A 24300-nucleotide genomic window follows, 5' to 3' on the forward strand; every position below is an offset into this window, starting at 1 on the left:
AGTAATGGTTGACCTTGGCTTTAACTGGAGATTTGCTGATCCCTGTCCCTGCTCCCGTAATACGTGGGCACATAGCTGGAAAGTAGACACACTCCAAAGACATGGCAAGGGCAAGAAACTGAATAATTAATCTACTTTACTTTCTGAACTTTTGGTTATTTTAAACACAGTTCTCATCTGCCTGGCCAAAGAACCAGCCTGGAACAGGAAGAATGAGAGCCAAGGATACCTATTAAAATGCTAAAGAAATCTGAGCTTGGGATCAGGCAGCACAGGACTCAAATTTCAGCTCTGACATTATGTATCAAGTGATGTTGCAGAATCTCTGAACCTCTCCCTACCTTAGTTTTCTCATCCATAACTCCTGATGATAAAACTTATCTCAGAGATCTGTTCAGAGAAATAAGTAAGAGCACTCCATAAACACAAGCTCCCAACCCCAAGCAGGCTACAGTGTCTCTCCACCCATGAGCACTAAATCGAATCAACTTGGTTTAGGACAGTGGGTTAGGGTCCTTTTTCCCCAGGTCCATCTTCAATTAGCGATGTCTGGTTTTAGGGGAACTAAGTGAAGCAAGCTTGGGACCATTCTCTAAATTTTTTAAAATGTGTACTTTACAGAGTCTCAGAAAAGAGAAAAGCATCTAAACAAAACCAAGCCACCTGATAGAAAAATTTCATTTCAGTCAGACAGCTGCTTGTGTCTTTGACACCTCATCAAATAACTGATTGGGCTGATTTTTCTCTTCCCTCTAAATAAAGGTTGCCTGCATTGATCAACCCAAGGAAGTTTCTTGACAACTTCTAATAATAACTAGGCCATTCTTCATCTCCATGGCATCCCACTGTCAGCAAGTAGAACATGGCCCTTGAATGGGGAATAGGTGTGTCCAAGGTCATCCACTCTCTGTGGAGTCCCTTAAAGTCAGTGACACACGGTAATGAAAAATCTAGTTGCATTAGGAAATAAATAATGACGTGGAGAAATTCCAGAAAGCTTTGTTTCCTGAATAAAGCAGTCATATCTTTCTCATACCCCTGGTACGTGTGGCCTTCAGGGCTATTCACAAGGCCATGTGCCTTGTAGTGAGGGGATGGATGGGGAGAACACCAGGTTCCAGTCTTGGCTGCTGTTCATTAGAGTCCATTTATTCAGAGGGCATTGATAGAGAGCTCAGTGAGTGTCAGGAAGTGATGGATGCTGGGATATAGATACACAGACTCCGATTCTTGCAGAACTCAAAATCAAATGCACTGGGCACAGCAGGTTAAATTGCCACTTTTGATGCTCACATCCTGTATCAGAGTGCTTGACTGCATCGTGGCTGCTCTGCCTCTGATCCAGCTCCGTGCTAGTGTGCCTGGAAAAGCAGTGGAAGATGGCTCAAACACTTGAGCCCCTGCCACACATGTGGGAAACCTGGATGGAGTTCCTGGCCCTTGGCTTCAGCCTTGGCTGTTGTGGCCATTTTTGCAGTGAGCCAATGGGTGGAAGATCTCTGTCTCTGCTCCTTCTCTCACACACCCCCCCCCCCAAACAAATAAAAAGATCCTTTTTAAACAACCAGTTTGGAGAAGACAGACAAAGATTAGTGAAATGTGTAGTGTTATATGTTGGAAAATGACAAGTACTGTGAAGAAAATATTAAAGCAAAGGAGTGCAGAGGAAGGACTGATGTCAGAGAACAGGAGGTAAGGACTTGCTATAGTTTGAATACATCCATACACTTTCAGCTGTTGGAACGTTGATTCCCACTGCAGCAGGATTCGGAGGTGTTTAGGTCATGAACGGGCCTCTCATGAATGACAGATGCTGCTCTCATGGGAGTGAGTCAGTTAGTGCAGAGTGGTTGTTATCAAAGTAAGGTCAGCTCCCTCAGTACTCTCTTGCCATCCACAGCATCACTGTGATGCGGCAGGAAGGCCCTCACCAGAGACCACACCATGCCAGCACTATGCTCATGGCCTTCCCAGCCTCTAGAATCACAATCCACATATACTTCTACTCTTCATAAGTTCCCCAGACACTGGGTACATGTAGCTATAGGAAACTAATATATAATATATATATATATATAACATATAACAACATATAGCTACAGGAAACTAACCAGGATGGATTGTGATTTGAAATAAGGTTCTTACTGTGGGCCTGGAGGAATGAGGAGAAACAAAGAAAATTGGTGCAGATCTCTGTGAGAAGAGTGTTTCTCTGCAGCAGAGGTATACTGGGCCTGTTTGAGGACAGCTAGGAGCAATTGAGTGGTGGGGTCAGAGGGTGGAGACAAGCAGTGAGGTTAGAAAGCAGGCAAGATGGGATGGAGCTGGGTGGAGATCCCACTCCCAAAAAGCCTCCCAGAGAGAAGGGAAACCACTGGAAAATTCTGAGAAGCTTTTTAAAAGATTTATTTATGTATTGGAGAGGGAGAACAACAGAGAAAGAGGGAAATTCAGAGGTTTTCCTTCTGCTGGTTCATTCCCCAAATGGCTGCAGCATCCAAGTCTGGGTCAGGCTGAAGTCTCCCACATGGGTTGCAGGGCCCAAGTTCTTGGGCCATCTTCCACTGCCTTCTCGGCGCATTAACAGGGACCTGGGTAAGAAGTGGAGCAGCCAGGACTCAAATCAGCATTCCAAAATGGGCAGTTCTTAGTTACATTTGATGAGTCCCTCTGCTGCTGCTATTCTGAGCCTAGAGCCAGGCAAGACAGACCAGGTAAGTGGTTATCATGATGCAGGGGACTCAAGGGGGTGGTTTATACCAGAAGTGCAGCAATACAGAGGGTATGAAAAGGCCAGCTTACAGAGAACAATGGTACAGATTGTGCCCAGACTTCACCCAGGGACTGCGTAAGGGAGTAGCCTCCTAAAGACTATTGGTGACATGGACAGTATCTCAGCTTAAGGGAGCCTGGAATCAGAGACCTAAGTAGAAATTCATGGCTGGGAAGATAATTCCTCCAGCCCTGAAGGTGAGGCAAAAAGCAAATGAGGAGGGTGGTAGAACATCAGGAGAGGGACAGGATTGGCCAGGCCAGTGGTGGCTGCTGAGGGTGGTTGTGTTTCTGAGCCCCCTTAGAAGCTAGCCACGCTACAGGAGGAAAAATGCAAAGCCTCCAGGAGCCCCAACCAGTGAAGGAGGGAGCCAGCCAGAAGGGGAACACCTCCCAGAAACAAGGCAGAGAGTCTGAAAGAGAACCCTGTCTACGGGCTGTCCTGTGTGTGCAGCGGGTGGAGGTGCCTGGCGGTTCAGGTGGGGACGTGTTACGGGGATGATGGATGTACACAGACAGCCTCATCCAGGGTTCCCTTTGTGCAAAATCAGACTGAATGTATGAAGTGGCTCCTTCTCTTCCTGGGGATGACATTGATTGAATGAGAGCCTCCCAAATTCCACCGCAGGAAATGAGCAACAGCTCCCTGCAAGGGTGATTTCCTGCCTCCCTGACCTCACCACCCACCAGTGCTGGCCGGGGAGGAAGATGGCTCTTCCTTCACGCTGGCATTCTCCTGGGGGCACTGGGCGTCTCACAGACAGGCATGGAGTCTGGGATCCAGCCATCAGCAAGGCTCACTTTGCTAATGTTCCAGATCTTTCGGGCCAGAGTGCACACCTTTGTAGAGTCCTGAATGAGAATCTGACAAGGGCATCACCTGTTTCCTTATGAGCAAGTCAGTGCCAAATATTCTCGTGTTAAATACAGTCTGCTCTTGGCCGCCACCATGGCTCACTTGGTTAATCCTCCACCTGCAGTGTCGGCACCCCTGGTTCTAGTCCCAGTTGAGGCATCGGATTTTGTCCTGGCTGCTCCTCTTCCAGTCCAGCTCTCTGTTGTGGCCCAGGAAGGCAGTGGAGGATGGCTCAAGTACTTGGGCCCTGCACCTGCATGGGAGACCAGCAGGAAGCACCTGGCTCTTGGCTTCTGATCGGCGTAGCACACTGGCCACAGCACGCCGGCCTCAGCAGTCATTTGGGGGGTGAACCAATGGAAAAGGAAGACCTTTCTCTCTCTCTCTTTCTCTCTCTCTCTCTCTCTCTCTCACTGTCTAACTCTGCCTGTCCAGAAAAAAAAATACAGTCTGCTCTCAATGGCTTTCAAAACACTCCTGGAGTCAGGGTCTTGAAGATGATTGAATGAGTGGACTGAGGATGGTTAAGTGACATGCCAATGGTCACTTGGGTCCACCCTAAGTTTCTGATCTCATCATTTCCACACCCTCTTATCACCCCACTGACTTCAGTGCAGGAAAGAGCTACTCAAAACCTTACTTACTCACTCATATGTTTGAATACCGAGCTACATCTACCTAGACATTCTTACTGCTTTTTTTTTTAAAGACATATTATTTATTTGAAAGGCAGAGTTACCAAAAGAGAAAGATCTTCCATCTGCTGGTTCTCTCCTCAAATGGCTGCAACAGCCAGGGCTGGGCCAGGCAGAAACCAGGAGCCAGGAATTCCTTCCAGGTTTCCCACATGGGTGCAGGGGCCCAAAGACTTGGGCCATCAACTGCCACTTTCCCAGGCACACTAGCAGGGAGCTGAATAGGAAGTGGAGCAGCCAGGATTCAAACCACTGCCTATATGGGATGCTGGCATCATAGGAAATGGCTTTACTTGCTACACCACAGCACCAATCCCAGAGTGGGTTTGTAATCATGGGAGTGAGTTGACCATCTCCCCTTTTTTGTCCCTCATCTCTCGCACTGTCCTTCACTCTCTCTGCTCTCTCCCACATGACGGCCTCCACCATGTGTCCATGTAGTTGGAAGACTCTCACCAGATGTCAGCCCATTGATCCTAAACTCCTCAGCCTCACGAACTGAAAGCCAAGGCATTCCTGCTCATTACACATTTCCCACTCTCCAGTATTCCACCAGAGCAGCACAAAAAGGACCAAGACAATCAGCAAGGCCATGACAAGGGTTACCAGCCCAGGGCTGGCAGGGCTCAGGCATGGGTGGAGGTGACTTGGCTGGAGGACTTTCTCTTCACTTGGCCTTCATCAACATTCCACACCACCTCCTGGCTGCCAGTCCAGCCTCTGCTCCAGCATGTGTGGAGGGGCAGGCTGCCTGGTGTATCGTCGGGCAGATGGACTGCAAATTTTCTGTGCAGCTTCCCTTCCCATCTCCTGAGAAGCCCATTCCTTCTAGACAATCCTGTCTTGCTCCAGTGGCTTTAAGAATCATTATTTCTCTTGAGCTTTCCACTGAAAAAGACAAGGAGAGAGGTCTAATCCTAGACTCGGACTGTGGCTACTAATGAATGTATTACTACTATTTGGGGTCCTTAAACCTTTTATATTGGTGCTCCGGGGACTGTCTCCCCAATTGCTGGTGTCAGTTTTCAAAGAAATTATAATACCTACTGATGAATGTGCCGTAAAGAAAGCTTGTTCTAAGTATATGTGTATTTGTCCCCACGTACTTCTCACACACAGAGTCTCAGCTTTAAGAGGCTTGTGAGAAAGAATGGTGTTTACTTTCCACAATGGAGGCCCATTTGAAATGTCACAGACTTAGAAAACAAGCAGATTTGCAAAAGCCAAGCTCATTCTAAATATAAAATAATACTTTTTAAAAAACCGCCTTTGTTGTTTTGCTGAAGGCGGCTCACCTGCTCATTTGTCAAATTTGTGGTTCTGTTGTCAATGAAATGAAACAGGCAGAGAAGAGAGCAAGGGAAATACTTGTTTCAATGGGAAAAACAAGGGTCTCTGCCTAACATGATTTCCAGTGCTCCATCTCCTGGACAGCATGCAACTCTCCAAGATCTGAATCGCTCTAGGGGGCTCCTTTGGATATATCACATGTTGAAGATTATGTAACTACAGGAGGACTTTAAAGACATGAAAATGAGCAGTTGTCACAAACCCATCAGTCTGCCCTAGGTGTAGGACCATCATGAGCCCTCCTCTGTTTGCACTGCTTTGAGAGAAACAGCCTCACAAGTCCAATCAAAGGATGGACTCAGACTCCAGAAGCACAGAGAAAGTGAGACTTTATTACTGATCTTGCAGGACTGGGCGCTGGATGGTTTATAGCAAGCTGTTGATTCCCTAGCACACAGGTCCCTCCCCCAGTTGCTCATTGGCTGAGTGGCTGTGGGGTTACTATCTTCCTGGCACTGGCTTCAGCTGTTTTGGCCACTAACATCCTGTTTGGCTAAGAACTTTCAAGTGGATGTCACCTAGCTGTTATACCAGCTAGCCACCTGTCTGCAAGCTCTTATTCTAGCTAGTTGTCTACTCAGAGCTAAACACCTTCCTCTGAAAATGAACCAAATGTTTGCTTCTCACACCTTGCTGTCTACATTTCAACTTCTTGCCCCTCAAAACTTGTGCACTCAGCACTTTGGACCACATCTTAGATTCTGCCAAACCATCTTGTTTCTAGCGTATCCAGGTTGTCTCTCACCACATTATTTCCATCTCCTGCCCCACCTAGAAATCTCTGTATAAGTTACATCTTTGTTCAACATTTCTTGAACCCAGCAAGCTACCTTGTGGTCTTCCTGCTGTTTCTGTCTGGTCTCATTGAGCTTCTTCTATCCTTGTCAATCAATGTCAAAGAGTGGCAAAAGTAACAGTGTCACAAAATGTCTCATCTTTATATATCTCCAAGTATTGACTCTTCAGGCACATGGAATCCTGGGAATTTCTTTTTGCAAATATATAGACACTGAGTCAGAGAGCTATTTCACCCCCAAAATGTACCCTTCAGGAAATTCAAGTTAAAAAAAAAATCTTAGTGCACTGGGCAGCACTTACTTATGGATCAGCTGTACTGAGGAAGCTCACACAGGACTTTAGGAGAAACGCCATGCTAGAAACAAATCAACATGAAAGCAGTGACTCCATTTAATTCAACACACACTTACTCATCCCACACTGGGAGCCAGGAACTGTAGATGCAGTTTTGAGGATACACCAAGAGCTGCAGGATGAGGTCTGCTCCCTGGGGACCTACAGCTGGTCCCTGCCTACATCTCTGGAGGCAGTAGATAAGGAGGTAACAGCATACTACACTTGGGGAAAATGCTAGTACCTGGTAGATTTTATTTCCTGATAGTGAGGCCAAACTGGATTATTTTGCATCTAGTCTCCATACACTATGCATAGTTCTTTTTCTTTTTCTTTTGACAGGCAGGGTGGACAGTGAGAGAGAGAGACAGAGAGAAAGGTCTTCCTTTGCCGTTGGTTCACCCTCCAATGGCCACCGTGGCTGGCGTGCTGCGGCCGGCACACCACGCTGATCCGATGGCAGGAGCCAGGTACTTATCCTGGTCTCCCATGGGGTGCAGGGCCCAAGCATTTGGGCCATCCTCCACTGCACTCCCTGGCCACAGCAGAGAGCTGGCCTGGAAGAGGGGCAACCAGGACAGAATCCGGTGCCCCAACCAGGACTAGAACCCAGTGTGTCAGCGCCACAAGGTGGAGGATTAGCCTAGTGAGCCGCGGCGCTGGCTACACTATCCATAGTTCTGAGTCCTGGTGAGGCCCATAGGAAGTTCAGAAGTCTGTACCACACAACAGTCCAACAGAGGGTGTGAACATTCTCAGGTTGCTCTGTCTTTCTCCTCAAGATATCTCTTTCCTTATGAAACACCTGAGCTTTTCACTGGTTTTCTTCTTTTCTTTCTAAAATGATGGTGTTGGCATCCTATGTACTTTTTCCTGGACTCCTCCTCTCTCTCAGTGTCACTCAGCATATTCTGGCCTGTTTCAGACACAGGGTCAGACTTGGCCTAGACCTTAATCACCATGTTCCTCTGTGGTGCAGAGGAAGGCCATGATCTGTCTCCTGCTGCCCTTGGAGATCCTCCCAGCACATCAGATACCCACATATTTGACACCTCTTGTATTCTTGCCATGAAGAAACTTGATTGGAATACCATCATTGCTTTTATGAGTATGATAAGCATCTGAGCACAACAAGGAACATGTGCAGCCTTTTCTCAAGTAGTGACTTTGGACCTAGAGTCATGGACTAGGGAGGGAAGCTGGACATTAACAAAAGGTTGCCAATATTGTGTTTTGTCAAGTCAAGTGATTTTTTTATTTAAAAAAAGGGGGGGGGAGAGTCCCATATAACTATAGACTGTGTATATAATGGTGGTTCCATGATGTTATAATGCAGCTGAGAAGTTCCTATTGCCTAGTGATGTCATAGCCCCCATAACATCATAGCCCAAGGAGTTATTCATGTGCTTGCATAATAATGGTGTAGGGGTACTGCTGTAAACTAACTTACTGCACTGCCAGTTGTGTAAAATTATAATATTTACAATATGTACAGTACATAAGACTTGAAAGTGATAATAAGTGATAATTTTACTGGTTTTCATGTATTTAGCTTAACTATTATGCTTTTTGTTGTTATCTAAGCACTCTCCTCCTACTTTTATATAAAACTTGTTACTGTAAAACAGGGTGCCATGCTATGCCAGTGGCAACCTCCGCACATCTTGTGTTTGCCATCTCTCAGTTGCATCCAGGGACCACGTGAAGGAACTGACCTATACCATCTAGGTTCATGTAAGCACACTCTATCATGTTCAGTCAATGACACAGTTGCCAAACGGTGCATTTCTCAGAATGCATTTCTGTTTTTACCCATCATAAGACTGTACCCACACCATCTATCATCACCATAATTTTATGAGAAAGGATGTTTAAAAAAACCAGGAAGGCTGCCATTTCAAAATAAAGAACAGTCTTTCCACGACTACATGATATGAAGAGCTCCCTATATTTCATTATTTTACCAAGGGATGGTGTGGGCACTCAGCCTGAACCAGAGGGCTGCCATGCACCAATTACTACATCTGCATTCTCAACGTGGACTACTGCTTCTTTCCCAGCATGTCCCTGCCTCCAGCAGCATCTGTGTGCTATATATCCTGGGGCCATAGTGCACTTTTAACCAATATTTGTGAATAAATGGATGTAAAAATACAGATGATTTATAGGCAATAATATCTACAGAGTTAAAAATTATCTCCAACAATTCTTTAGCTTGGCGACTATTGATCTGGAGGCAGGAAAGTTTCATTTTTCAAGGGTACGTGGCTAAGGGAAGCATTGCCTGCTCTTGTGTGATCCAGAGAATGTGTCTTGCATGACATGGTCTCCTGAGTCTTGCATTTCCCCTGCCTTCCAGCAGGTCTTAAATCCCAGTGCCCTGGCCCTGGAATCTTGAATCCTCCTAACACAGACAGGATACCACAAATAAACCTCAGTGCCTCCCCTGCCCACAGCTCTGAAAGTTTAGCAGTGTCTGAAGTCAGACTAAGCCCATGCACACCACAGTTCCAAGATTTATTTAGTAAAAGACTAAATGGCAGTCCTCCCTCTCAACTGCTAATTGATAAGGCTAACTCCAGTCATCCCATTTTCTAATGCTTCTACTGCATTTCCTGATAAAATTCCCCAAGATTCAACTCCTAAAGTAGCTTTCTCCAGCTCAAAAAATTTTAATGACTTTATGTTAAGCCCAGAAAAAGACCCAAGTCCTTAGACTAGCATTAAAAGCATTCTTCTGGGGGCCAGCGCTGTGGCATAGCGGGTAAAACCACTGTCAGCAGTGCTGGCATCCCGTATGGGTGCTGGTTCAAGTGTCAGCTGCTCCACTTCCGATGCAGCTCTCTGCATGTTAGTATTTGTATGTTACTTCCTCTACAGGCTCACCAGCTGTGTGTCTTCCCTATACCAGCACAAAATATTGCAAATATTACCTAAAATGACTGCTGTTGGAGGCATAAATAAGGTAGCAGGCAAAGATACATGAAGACACAAGTGTATCCAGTGACTTACATTGTGATATGCCCCAGTACTTAGCATTGGTGGTCATCACTGGTGGTCACTGCATAGACATTGGATAAAGAAATGACAGACAGCAGGAGGACAAAATGAAAGGGAGGGAGGAAAAAACAAGGAAGGGAGAGACGAGCCCAAAGGGAGTCAAGATTTAAATCATGTGGCAGACCTGTCAGGTAATTTTTCTCTCTCAGACCACAGGGCAGAGGTGTGGGTGACTAATGTATGTGTGCAAGAGTGATTTAGACGCCGAGACTCAGCTCTGATCAAGGAAAGGAGAAACGAAGTCTCATGTCCCAGGCAGTGGGGAGCCCTGTCCTCCGCAGAGAAGAACTGAGTGATACAGAGGCAGCAGGGCCAAGGACCTGGTGCAAGTCAAATGCAGAAGTGCTGACGGCATCCTGTTCCCCATGCATCTCAGCTCTGTGTCCAGCCCTGCCTCAGAAGCCAGCTCTGCACCAGTGTGGGTCCCGGGCCACTATCAGACACTTGTCTGCCCTTGTATAACTTGCATAAGCCTGGACCTTGAGCAACACACAGCTTTAATGCCCTGGGAACACTCTGTCTTGGAGCCTGGTTGATGCTGGAAGATGGTCAAGCAGTATGGAGAGGCTGAGTGGAAGACAGGCACCTGCTGAGGCCAGCAGAGCTATCATACTGCAGCCAGTGAGTGAGGCATTGTTTGTTCAGCCTGGCTGAGTGTGCACACAGTGGGAGACCCAGCCAACAGAAGGAGGAGCAGAGGCACTCCTGGTGAAGCCCAAAGGGGCTTCAGAATCAGGAGAGATAATAAATGATCATTATTCTTTTGGAGCAGTATTGGGAGGGAGAGAAGGAGAGTTGTTACATAACAATAGAGAGCTCAGACAACAAGAGCAAACTTGGAAATGTGTGATTACTTTTTTTTAATGTAGGTTGTATAACCTGGGCTGTGATCCTAGCTCTTAGCTGAATATCCTCCAGGAATTTACTGGTCTTCTACTAAGGCCATGGCCAAAACAGGTATCAGGAAGTGCACACTACACCTGCTATGGAAACAGCTCTAATCTTCCTTCTGGGAAATTTGCATCTCCACTCTCTTAGGTGAGCAGAGATAAAGAAATATCCTCCAAACAAAGAAATCTTAAAATTTCCTTTGGAGATGGATGCTCCTGGATGGGAAGGAACAAGCCTTCGAGGGGATCTCACCACTCTGTTTCCATTTTGCTTTTATATTGCTGCTGGCACATCTTCATATCATAAAAGTATATCTCCACACACTTACAACAAAAGTTTTAAATTTCCTTTATAGATTGATGACTCTGAATGAAGAGGTAGCATGGTTTATTTATCTCATTCTAGCCTCTCTATTTTCATTTTGCTATTGTATTGCTTTTGGCAATTCTACATATCATAAAAGGATATTTGTAGCTGCTTGCCTGAAGCTTGCTAATATCTTTTCAAACTTGCCTAAAACATAATTAATATTACACAAGACAGTCATCATGGCTTGGGATCCAAATTAGGGACACCTAATTTGTCTGGTGCCCCAGAGCTCAACCAGGTAAAGCAACTTAGGGTGCTGAGACTATGCACGTGTAGGCAGCCATACTTAGTAAATAAAAATGCACCCCATACCATTAAATTTGGAGGTCAGATAAATAATCAATGATTTTTAGTGTCTCTCTGGTACAACATTTAGATATACTTAATTAGAGTCATATTTAACTGGATACCTGGTATTTTATCTGATAGCCCCAATATAGACCACAACAAGGGATGGGCAGTCCAGGTATGTTCCCTACAGTCAAACATTCTCTTTTTTTTAAAAAAAAATATTTATTTATTTATTATTTGAAAGGCAGAGGCAGAGAGAGAGAGAGAGAGGTCTTCCATCCACTGGTTCATTCCCCAAATGGCCACAATGCCTCGAATTGGATCGATCCGAAGCCAGGAACCAGGAGCTTCCTCCAGGTCTCCCCCATGGGTGCAGGGGCCCAAGGCCTTAGGCCATCTTCTATTGCTTTCTCAGGCCATAGCAGAGAGCTGGATCAGAAGTGGAGCAGCCAGGACTAGAACTGGCGCCCATAAGGGATGCTTGCACTGCAGGTGGTGGCTTTACCTGCTATACCATAGCATATTTACTTATTTGAAAGAGTTACACAGAGAGAGAAGTCACTTATGACCAATAATTCACGAATATTGTTTCATGTCACTGACATAACATCCTGGAGAGATGTGAGTGCTGTCAGTTTGTTGGAGATGACACAGATATTCAGAGAAGAACTTGTCTAGGTCACAGAGCTGTTAAGTGGAGGCTGCACTCTCTGACCCAAATCTCCCAGGGTCCCAAGCCTAAGTCCCCAGAGTTCCACCTCATGCCGATCTCTAGCGAGGCAGGTGAGGAGGGCAGGGGGTACAAGGAGGCCTTGAAATCCTTGCTATTTTCCTTACACTCTCGTGCCTCTTGTGTATCTCCTCCTTGCATGGCATTTGAGAGGCCTGTTGACAACTATGTACTTTATCGAGGACAAATGAAGGTAAGAGAGAGGTACAATGTGGGAAAGACATAAACTGTGCCTCTTTTTGAATCTCTGAAGGCAGAATAAATCCTTACAGAGTGACTGGAACAGGCCCCTAGCCACTGGCTCTTGTCACATACAGATGGTAGCAGATTCCTCTTCCATGGGAAGGGAAGCACGGGGATTGCTTGGCAGTAGATGTGTGGTTAAGCACTCCTGCTTTGCTCACTCAGAGCCTAAGTGGAACGAAGTCTATCATCACATGGAAGAGGCCCTTGGCACAAAGTAGAAACAGCAGGGCTCCTCGTTGGAGAGCACAGATGAAGTTCTGGAGTTGCCAAGGAAGGAACAGAGGGAGAGGAGAATGAGGACAAGGCCAAGGTCCAGTAAGTGATGGGCACCAGTGCTCTGTGGTCCTGACCTGTGCCACTTGGCAGCGAAGAGGAGCCTCAGCATGCAACAGAGAGGGACATGATTCCAGAAAAGTAGGGAAATATTTTCTCAGCCCTGCAGAGATTTTCTTTCCTAGAAGGAGCTGGCCAAGACTTAGATTCCAGATGTTGTCAGATTGGCTTCTGTGTGGAGAAAGATGGCCGCCTCTTAGGAAGGATGCGTGCCTTAGTCCATCTGAGCTGCTATAATTAAATATCACAGAGTGGCGTATAAACAACAGAAATGTTCTGCTCACAGTTCTGGAGGCTTGAAAGCCCTATGGCCAAAGCCCTAGGCAGTTTTCTGTCTACTGAGGGTCTCTTCTCTCCGTGATGTCTACCTATGGTGTCGCAGTCACATAGTGGAAAGCAAAGGTGTTGAAGGAGATGAATGCTGCGTTGTCACATGGCAGAAAAAGAAGTCACCTGGCTCCCCAGAACCCTGCATGAAGTACTCATGCACTCGTGAGGACAGAGCCCTCATGCCCTAATCACCTCCCCAAAACCTACATCTTAGCTGCACCACAAGAGGGTGAAGTTTCAATGCATGGATTTGGGAGGAGACACCTTCCAACCATAGCCCTTTCCAAAGACCACACTTCTTCAAACCATCAAATTGGGCCAGATGATTTCAACATAGGAGTTTTGGGAGGACACAGACATCCAGACCACAGCATCAAATACTTCCCAACTTGGTTACAATTTTGCTTTCCTTCTCTTCTCATACTGAGAACTGAGAATAAACCAGTCAGCATTTTATCCTTGAATTTGACCTAAATCATTTTCTGGAAGGACACTGACATGAAGGGAAAACAATGGCCCAAAGCTGCACTGTGCAAATGATTCACAAAAGGCTCATGTCCCTGTTGAAACATGTGGCCCTGCTCCTGGGAGCCCTGATACAGGAAAGTGTCATATCACGCTGCCAGTCACCCATAGATGTCTCTTAGGGTGGCTTCTTTCTAGGGTCCACACTTCCATCCCCTCCAGGATTAGGGCTCTAGGGAAAGACTCACAGGAGGAAAAACAGTGAATTCACTCAAAGCACTTCTGCTTAAATATGGATTTCCTTCCTGTAATCATGGAACTACCTCTTCAGTTTCTGGAATCATGAATTTGAATGGTGCATTTCTGGGAAGGGAGCTGGTAGATTTCAGTCAATTTTCAAAGAAATCCATAAGCCCCAAATATTCTACTTTATTGACTGAAATGTCACATATGAAGAAGTATTTGATGTGTTAACTGGAATAGAAACCATCTCTTATATTTTAGGGTAATTTGCAAGGGGCAGGTGGATCCATATATCTTGAGTAGCAACTGCTTGTTGGGTAAATGTTGTTCTAGAATCTGACAGATTTTAACCCCTGGAACCTTCATCTCCCACCCACCCCTACCTTGCCGATGGGTTGTGGGTTTCAGTCCCCCTGGCTCCTGTGTAAGTTGACCTGCACTGAGTGGAAGAGGATGGACACGTTAGCCACGGTCAGCCAGAGTCGATCACAGCAAGAGCATCCAGCTAGGTCTGCCTGATTCCAAAGCTGTGCTTCCTGTCACCTCTCCTTTCCTTCCCAGTCACAGGAAGCCCATTTGCTTCTTAGCTGTTGGACTGGTGCCTGCCATGTCCTTACCACTTGAACTCCTCTCTGGACTGCCTTCATGTGCCCTGGAATCCATTTGTCTATCCTTGCCCCAGTCTGGATGGAGAATTAACTGGCCCCTATCCAAGATGCCTTACTAAGTTGATGGATGAGTCCCAGTCTGTTCCCCCTTAGTGGGGTGATGCTGATGTGCAGGGCCCCAGACTCCTGACTCTGACAATGGTGGCTAGATGGCTATCTTGTCCTTTTTCCATGGACTTTCTTTCCTTGGGTCATTTCTCTGTTCCTTCGCTGGTGCTTTTTCAGACCATCTGTTTTATCACTGTCTCACCACTGACTTTTGAAAGAACACAAAGACAGGTGACTTCAGCTACTGGAAAACAGATGGAGGGACAGAAGGTGTGTGTGTGTGTGTGTGTGTGTGTGTGTAGGGTGAAGGAGAGCAATAGTCTAACATAAGAATCACCACTGTCCAAATTATATTTTTTCATTCATATATGTGACAAAAACACTGCACATAGCTACTGAACATATTCCCGAGTGTTTCTGGAGAGTTGCAGGCCCACTGTAGTTGCTGAATAGCTGTTGTGTGGTTATGGGGGAGTCAAAAGGACATAGACATTGGAGAATAAAACACTTAAGTATCTATTCTGGATCTGTAACTTCCAAGCTCCAAGAGTTCGAGCTAATGCTATTGTCTGTGCAATAGACATAAAGTTATGCCCCACACAGAGCAGCAAGCAACAGGTGCAAAGCAGCTGCAGCAGGGTGTGGTGAGCTCCTGGGCCAGGAGAGCCCCTTTTGCTTCTGCTTCTCCCACTCCTTCAAGGACACAGAGCCTCTGGGCAGGGTGAGGTTTTCCAGCCTCCTTGGTCTTGCAATTTCTCTGAGTGATTGATAGGCATTGCATGAAGATTTTATCACTTGGTGGAGGGTGAAAGTCACTCAATGATTAGCTGGGATCCTCCATTAAAACCCACTGCCCAAGACATTCTCTAATTACCCACAAATTCCTGTTGGGCTTTATAGTGTAATTGCTATTCATGGTCCAATTAAGGGGCAATTGCAAGCTGAGGGGAAAATGTGCTTTATTGCTTCAATTTTGAAATGCGTGTATCTCACATCCTCAATCTACTCCTGGCCTAAAGAGTTCCACAGTGAGTGCTGCCCATGCTGCTGCAATGGGGCTTGGGGACTGCCTTCCACTGCCAGAATCCTGGGGAGGAGCTCTTTGGCGGATAGCGGAACTTCTAACCAACCAGTCCTGGAAATTGTCTATAGCAAGACAGCAGAGGGACCCACAAGGGGACCTGTTCTTTCTCAAGGTGGACACGTTTAAGACTTTGAAGAGAAATAATCAGATCTTTTCAGAGCTACCTGGATGGTTACAGCCCTGCAAGGGTGAAACCAGGCCTCCCCTAAGGTAAGGCTCCTGCCAACACAGGAGAAACACCAATTCTGCTACTGCTCCTACTACACCATTATACTATCCTGGGCAAGTGCATGATGAAGGGACCAATCTGTTGATTGTTGCAACAAAACTTGGCAGAGCTTAATGAAGGATTAAGCAATATTCAATAAGTTTCTCTACTGAGTACTTCTGGGAGCATTCAGCTCTTTAATTTGCATTGTAAATCTCAAAAGGGGGTCGTGAAGCGTCCAGGAGCACAGTGGCCAAGAGTGCAGACTTTGAAGTCAGAGACACCTGGGTGCAAACATCTGATTCAGCTCTGCCAGGCCTCTTGACTCCCTGTATATAAAATAGGGTTTCCTTCAGAGATTTATGTGTGAGGATTAAATGAGACAATATATGAAAATCGCTTACCAGAGTATGTGCACTCAAAAATTGGATGAAAGTTAACTTATCATTATTCTTATTTTTATTTTTACTACACTTGATCTTAGCCAAAAGGCCAAGAAGTGATTCTTATTTTTAAAAAGAAATGGGGTCATATTGTTCCATGGTAGCTGTTCAGAGCCTCCTTTCTGAAAAATTGGAGAATCCTATGGAGAGGACCAACACCTCTCCAGAAGATTCCTCTAGGAAAACCCACAGGTGCTAAAGTAGGAACTGAGGGTGGATGCTAGGTAGAGAAGAGCAGATTCCATTGCATTTTGTATGCAATTCACATTTCTCAATGGACACATAAGGACCCTGGTGGGAGGGGTTGTTGGTTTACCATGAATAGATCAATCAAATGTGCCTGAGGAAGACAATTTCCTGAGGAAAAGCAAGGAAAATCCCCAAGAGGACTGGGATTTGTGTGAAATTCAGAATATACCCAAGTAGGGGTAGAATAGAAACATGGGGTGGTGATCCAGCATCTACTGGGGATCAGATTACACCCTTGATCAACTGGGAACTGTCACATTGTCCGAAAGGATGGGAGCTGTTGACCAGTCATTGCTCTAAGGGACATTGTGGTAGATGCTATGTCTGAGGTTCTCAGGGTGATCCCAATTCCCACCTTCAACAAGGGCCCTGGGAGGTGGAACCAGCACTGATCTCCAAGCACTGCCAAGCTTGCAGGGGATGGCCAAAGGCTTCCACCAGCTGCAGAAGCACTCCCTGAGGCTTTGCCTACATGCAGGAGGATGTGCTTGGTGTTCCTTTATCTGTCAGAAGCCAGGGGTCTCATCCTTGAGAAACAGATGGCTAAGCTGCTTTCCTCTATTTCATCAAAGAGCCTGTTACCTGTAAAACAGAATACGTCAAAGACGTCAAGTTTCCTGTGAGCTTGGTCCCATGGTTGCCAGGTTCCATTGGTGAATCACTGTCTGTCCACACGCTGGTCCATTTGTCTCTGTTGCAGATTTTCCCAGAGACATGCGGGGGTGGAACTCACAGATTTTCTCATTTGTGTTGATTCTGCATGCATAACAATGATCTGTCAGCTTTCATTTCCTTTAATGACTTTCTGGATGGGAAATGCTCCCTTGTGGAGTCCGTTTCTCATGCAGGCTTGACTTCACAAGTAGAACTAGTCTGCCATAGTGCTGGCCTAAAAAAAAATCCTCCCTCCCCTTTTACAGGCTGGCAGGAACCCCCAGTCCAAAGAAAGAAGGTAGCAGGGGTAAAGAGTCAGACAAAGATATTACTTAGAGATCTGCCACTAAGTGTCTGGCATTGGACAAGTCACTTAAATGCTGAATGCCTCAGTCTCCTCGTCTGTAAGATGTAGATACTGCCTACAAACCCTGTGTGACTGTGGTCAGGATTATGTTACAGTAATACTAGAGCTCTTCAAAAAGCCTGTAGAAATGCACATCATGGGAAACCTATGTATGGATTTCAATTTTTTTTTGCACCAAAATAAACATCTTCTTGTTCCATTTTTCCACCAAGTTTTTGAATTATGTGTCAGATGGTCTCTTTCACCTGAGTTCTCCAGAGATGGACAAATATCAGGAAATGCAAACATCCCAAAAGCATAAAGGACACGTGAAACCATCTATTGTGCTTATTTGTTTGCATTTCTCTCTCACCTCTAGATCACGGGTTTCTTGTGGGCAAGAGCTGTGTCTCATTTTCATCCGAGTCCCTGGTAATCAGTAATGTGTAAACAATTGTGAGACAAATGTAAATGCCAGCTCTATGCAGAGGCTGGATCAAGGCCAGTGGCTCCTACTGCAGGAGCTATCCAGCCTAGAGTGGATGGAGCCTTCAGGGGAAAGGCATGAGCCCCAGGGGAAAGGCATTAATCCTATGGTACCTGAGGCCCTGAAAGGAGAACAACACAGCTCTGGGAAGATGGAAGCCCATCCAGGAGGCTGTGAGAGAAGGTGGGAGCTGATCACCAAAGGAACTGGACCAGGACCAGCAGTACTGTGCTCATCAGGCACCGAGGGTAAGAAGAGGGCAGGACACTGAGCAGGCTCCTGAGTGCTTACATGATCTTGTCTGGCATAAAGCCCTTCACAGAGAATGAGTCTGCCAGGGTTTACACTCTCCTTTGCACCTCAAGGGACTCATAGCACAGGAAGTTGCTATCCTCTGAACAGGTCCTGCAGCTACTTGGCTGAGGTGTAAGGACAGGAGGCCTGGCAGGGTCACACAGTACACACACACACACACACAAACACACTCACTCACACAAATGCACCATTGTTACAATGGGAGGAGCCATGCACCATGCATCGACCCCCCCCAATCACACTCCTGGAAGTAGAGGTGGGCGGGAGTGGGACTGCAGACTTCCAGCCACTCTCACCTGAAATGTTCAACACGGCAAGGAAAGCTTCCTTGGCTGGAGGGATGGGACGTCTTTCTGATTCTATAGGAGGATACTGGAAAGCAAGAGGTAGAGGAGGAGATGGGAACTAGAAGTGGGAGTGAGGAGTAAAGAGAGGGCAGGGAAGGAGAAGGGGACCCACTACAAGTCACACAGCCTCCAACATGAAGCCCCAGCCTAGTGCTAAATGGCTGTTGGTTTCCAATGCCCAATGAAGAGGAATGCGTCTTAAGTTCTTGTTAATGTTCTGCCCAGGGAATGCCTGAGCAGTGGGGGTGGGGTGCTTGTATGCATCACAAGACCCTGTCTTGTGCAGCTTCGTCATGGGAGGCTGGATGGCAATCAAGTCATTGCCATGTTGGCTCCCATTAGGCTTGATGGAGATTATTATTCTCCAGCTACTGAATCAACCCAGGTGGCCACCTTTCCTCTGATGAGCTATGCAGCCTTGCCTGGCAAATCCCCTTCAATGAGTGATGCATTAAGGGCATTGTTGGGAAGGGAGTTACCCTGGTAGGCTCACGCAGGCCTTCTGCAGGGCCCCAGGCAGGTACACCTCAGTCCCTGCAACTCCTCCTGTGATGGTCCCACAGGAGCAGCCAGACACCGCTATCCAGTTATTGGGCCACATTCTATACAGGGAAATCGAGGGTAATAAAAATAGCACCTCACATTTGAAAAATGCTTTACAGTTCCCTAAGTGCTTTTCATGCCTCTCAACTGACTCAGTCCTCAGAATACCCTTCTGTGTGCATCTGGGAAATATCCAATTGGACAGAAAAGCATTCTGCATGGCCGAGTCTCCTGCCTGACATCCTGTAGCAGCTTCTCCAAAGCCTGCCTCAGTGGTTTTTCTTCCGAGGGACACAGCTCTAGGAGACAGGGAAAGAGGCACTCTGTGGCTGTCCATTGTCCTCCACGTGCAATCGACAGATGCACTGTGCTCAAGTTAACCCTCAACCTCTCGCTCACCTCCAGCCTCACTCTTCTACTCTGCCTCACCTCCCCCTGGCTCCCCTCCACCGGCTCCCTGGTGCTCTCTGCAGAAGGCAGCAAGGTAACCAAAAGGTGTTTTCCTTAAAGCACAAATACAAGCATGTTCCGTTGCTACCCATGGCTCCGAGGACAACGTCCAAGATCTGGCCTGGCCTGCCTCCTGGATGCTCTGTGTGTCTGGGCTCCTTACCTGGGTCCTTTACAGATCCAGAGGCCTCTCCCTCCTGGGCCCTCACTCAGGTGCTTGCTTTCCCGGCACTATCGTGATTATAATTATTGCAATAATGATAATAACAGCAAGAATCAGGAAGGTGACGATGAGTATATTTCATTGATGGTTTTACTATCAGTTATTTAATTTACATATATGTTTAAACATCCAGGCATAGGCACAGAATGTCTGTTAAAATACAGGCACCTGCCCACTGAGCAGATCTCAGTTCCAATGTTACTTTTCAGAGAGGCCTTCCCCACAAGCCTCCCTAAAATTATCTCCCCTCCACTGCCACTTGTCACTCTTTGTCCTGTCACTATATTTTGTCACAGCTCATTTTCTGTACGTATCTGCATGGGATTGTCCTGTCTGCAGTGCCCCTGCCATTGACAGAGTGCAAGCTACTTGAGAATAATGACAGGGTGTCAGGTGTGCTGGCTAATTTCATGTGTCAATTTGACTGGGTTAAGGGATATCCAGATAGTTGGTAAACCATTGTATCTGCGTGTGTCTGTCTGTGGGGATGTTTCTGGAAGAGATCAGCATTTGAATGGGGAGAAGGCAAAAAAAAATAGCCCTTACCTATGTGGGTGGGCACCAGCCTACCTGTCCAGGACCCAAACAGAGTAAAAAGGAAGAAGAAAGGAATTTGCTCTGTTTGAGCTGGGGCGTTCATCTTCACCTGGCCTTGGACACTTGTGCTCCTGGTTCTTGGGCCTTTAGATGTGGACTGAACTGCAACCCCAGTTTCAGTGGCTTTCATCACATCACAGGATATCTTAGGCTCCATAATTATGTTACCATTCCCTCGTAAGAAATCAATCTATCTATTATCTATCTATCTATCTATCTATCTATCATCCATCATCTACCATCTGTCATTTATCTATGTATTCATCATCTATCCATCTTATTTAGTTCTGTTTCTCTGGAGGACTGCCTCATATGTCACACTGGTGTACTCAGTGGCCCCATGCCTAGAAAATGCCTTTGGTCATGGCATTGAATGACTCAGGACGACTTGGATGATGAGTTAACTTGCCTGATGTCATTAAATGGTAGAGCTAAGAGTGGATGTGGGGTTTCCTGACCCTAAAACCAGCATCTAATCTCAGTGTCACAGAGAATTTATTTTCTGTTGTCCCCACATCAGTTTGACTCAGCACACAAGAGTTCACTTGCTCATCAAATCTATCAGAGGACCCTGCCCTAGGACTTACCCTGTCTGTACACTCCCCATTCCTGTCTCTCTAAACTACAAGCCACTTGTCATCAGGGATGGCCAATACTAGTTCTTGGCATGGTAACTGCAATCAAGAAGGTCCTGACATTGTGGAGTAAGTGTGAAGAAAAGTAAGCTCACTTGGGCTTAGCATCACTTTAGACCAGTGCTGCACAAAGTGAGGTCACTGGGAGTTTGTTATAAATGCAGATTCTCTGGCCCATCCAGACATACTGAGAGAGAAATTCCGGGGATTGAACCCAACGCTCTGTGTTGTGATCCTGACACATGCTAAACTTTGAGAATCATGGTTTTAAATCAAGGACTGACATCACTAAACAGATTTAACACAGATTCTCTCAGGCCATGAAGTGGTGCTGTCTCAGCACTGCAGGTGGAATAAGGTGCAGTCACCAAGCCCCTGCTTGAACAATCAGCCACTGCTTGCCCTGCTACTTGGTGCATGCATGCAAGCCCTTCATGTGTGGTGTTCTGCTGCTTCCCATGGGAATCTTGGCTGAGTCTGTGACTTGACTTAGTGCTCTGCTAGGAAGGTGAAGCTGCCCCTACTCTCTCAGGTGCTGTCTAATGCCCTGTTTTGCTTCTTTTGGTCTTCTGCCCCTGTTAAACTGGATTAATACTACTACCCAGGCTCCTGATGGAGAACTACCACCCTTCTTCAATGCCAGTCCAGAATGGAATGGCCCTCTGGGGATGCAGGGCTAGTGGCTGACTTTCTTCATAGTCAGGCACACAGACAAGTTTTGCCCTGAGCTCTGTCTCCACCTGTGCCTGGGTACTCTCCCAAAATGTCAGGCCTGACAATCAGCCTGTGGAGGGGCCAGGTTTTCAGGGTGCAAGTCACTCTTCACTGTGCCTTTATCCTGGCCCCTAGCAGCAAGAGACACCTTCCCTCTGAAATCCATCCATTTCATCCTTGAAAATCTCAGGCCATTAGGATGCCTTCTTAGCACAGCACAACCTATCCCTCTAGAAGGTCTGCCCATGGCTTCTGCCCCTACTGGCCCACGTAGCTTCCCTTCCCTGTAATCCCCTGCTCCAAGGACACACTGATGACTCCCCAGGTACCACCATCACCCTGGGGATGCTTCAAGCACTATCTGCTTTGATCATCACTCACTATGAATGTTAAGCATGTTTAATGAAATGGAGACAAAAGGCTCAAGTCACACAGTTTTACCCAGCCAGGCTGCCGTGTTTCCAGCTTGGGGAAACATGATGAGAGACGGGACAGGTCTGTGTTGGGGACTGTCTGGAGCAACCCAGAAGCTTAGCTCTGAGCACAAGAACATTCCTACTTTGGATCACTTAATTGTATTTTTAGAATACACCCTGTGGGATTACAAGCTTGGAAAGCACATGAACCTTCTCACAGCCTTGCAGATGTGTTACAGGGCCATGGGACAGAAAGCTGACAAAGGAAGGGGGCATGATGAAAATGAAGGCAATTTTTCAGGCTAGAACAGCTAGGCTTGGGACAAGGTCTCTGCTGCAGTTCTTCATCCGTGTATGTGTGTGTGTGACTTCCTAGAGGTTCCAGCCTATCTCCTCCAGCCACAGGAGATGTCAGTCTCTCCTGAGTGGCACCATTGTCGAAAGAAATCATGAGCAACACCCTCCCCTTGTGTTTCATTAGATTTGGAGCTCATCATTGCTTCTGTGCATCATACTGAAGTGTAGACCCTTGAATAACTCTGGGATATCAACGTGAGTTCTAGAATCAGACAAAAAGTAGTGCTAAATCTCTGTCGCCCACTAACTCTAGAACAGTGAAAAAATCACCTTATCTCCTTGCATTTCAAATTTCCCCAGTTCTAAAATGAGTGGGGGCAGGCATTTGGTCTGGTGGTTAAGATAATGGATGGAATGCTGGCTTTCCATCAGATTGCCTGAGTTTGAGTCCCAGCTCTATGCCCGATTCCATCTTCCTGCTAATGCACAGTCTTGGTGGCAGCAGATGATGGCTTAGCTAGTCGGGTTCCTGCCTCCCATGTGGGAGAGATCTGGACAGAGTGTCTGACTCCTGACCTCAGCCTCAGTCCAGGGATGCTGCAGACAATTAGGGGTCAAACTGGTGGATGGGAGTTGATTCCCCCCTCTGTCTTTCTCTGTGTCCCAGATATATAAATGATGAAATAAATCTTTTTGAAATAAGGTAGGTATAAGAATAAAACCACAGACCTCTTTGAAAGATGAAGATAAGTAATTCATGTGAGGTAATAGCAAATACTGACATTAGTATTAAATGACTTTCCTAGCCTAACTCCTTTTTCTGGGTCCTCCATCACTGCCTCCCAGGTTCACAATGCTCTTACCTGATGCTTCACTCACATGATCCAGTTTCACACTAGCTTCACATTTTTTTAAAGATGTATTGATTTATTTATTTTATGTCTTTTTTTAACTTTTATTTAATGAATATAAATTTCCAAAGTACGGCTTATGGATTACAATGGCTTCCCCCCCATAACGTCCCTCCCACCCGCAACCCTCCCCTTTCCCATTCCCTCTCCCCTTCCATTCACATGAGGATTCATTTTCAATTCTCTTTATATACAGAAGATCAGTTTAGCATACATTAAGTAAAGATTTCAACAGTTTGCTCCCACACAGAAACATAAAGTGAAAAATAATAGATGATTTTTTAAATGATGATGAAATCAGATCAGACCTATTGTCATGTTTAATCCCAGCGAGAGTCAAGTTGGGAATTGCTAATTTCTTCTTTTTTTTTTTTAACAGAAGATCAGTTTAGTATACATTAAGTAAAGATGTATTGATTTATTTGAAAGGCATATAAATAAAGTTAAAGGGAGAGATAGGGAGGGAGGGGAAAAGGGAGGGACAGAGAGAGAGAGAGAGAGAGAGAAATCTTCCATCTGCTGGTTCACTCCCCAAATGGCCCCTGGGGCTAGGCCAGGCCAAATCCAGGATCCTGGAAGTGCTTCGGGTGTCTCCCATGTCGGCAGCAGAGGCCCAAGCACTTAGGTCATTTTCTACAGTCTTCTAAGGCACATTAGCTGGGAACTGGATTGGAAGTGAAGCAGACAGAACTAGAACCAAAACTCATATTGGATGCTGGCATCGCAGGTGACAGTTTAACCTGCTCAACCACAATACCAGCTCCTGGTTTCACATTCTTATATCATTTTGTGCTACACCCATTCTTGATGGTTGTTCCCAGGTGCAGATTTCCTGCTTTATTTTAACTTTCTTTTGTGCCTTGAAATTCCACCTTCTCTACCCAACACTTTGGGGCTCTTCTT

At 46.2% G+C, this 24300-nt stretch overlaps 1 pseudogene; it reads right to left on the reverse strand.

Annotated features, from left to right (window-relative positions):
- Positions 1–16175: 16175 nt before the first annotated feature.
- LOC149122082 (U2 spliceosomal RNA) lies at positions 16176–16274 on the reverse strand (annotated as a pseudogene).
- Positions 16275–24300: the final 8026 nt, after the last annotated feature.

The sequence above is a fragment of the Oryctolagus cuniculus genome, chromosome 15 (genome assembly GCF_051225735.1).
Source record: "Oryctolagus cuniculus isolate XC-2025 breed Fujian yellow rabbit chromosome 15, ASM5122573v1, whole genome shotgun sequence".
Taxonomy (NCBI): domain Eukaryota; kingdom Metazoa; phylum Chordata; class Mammalia; order Lagomorpha; family Leporidae; genus Oryctolagus; species Oryctolagus cuniculus.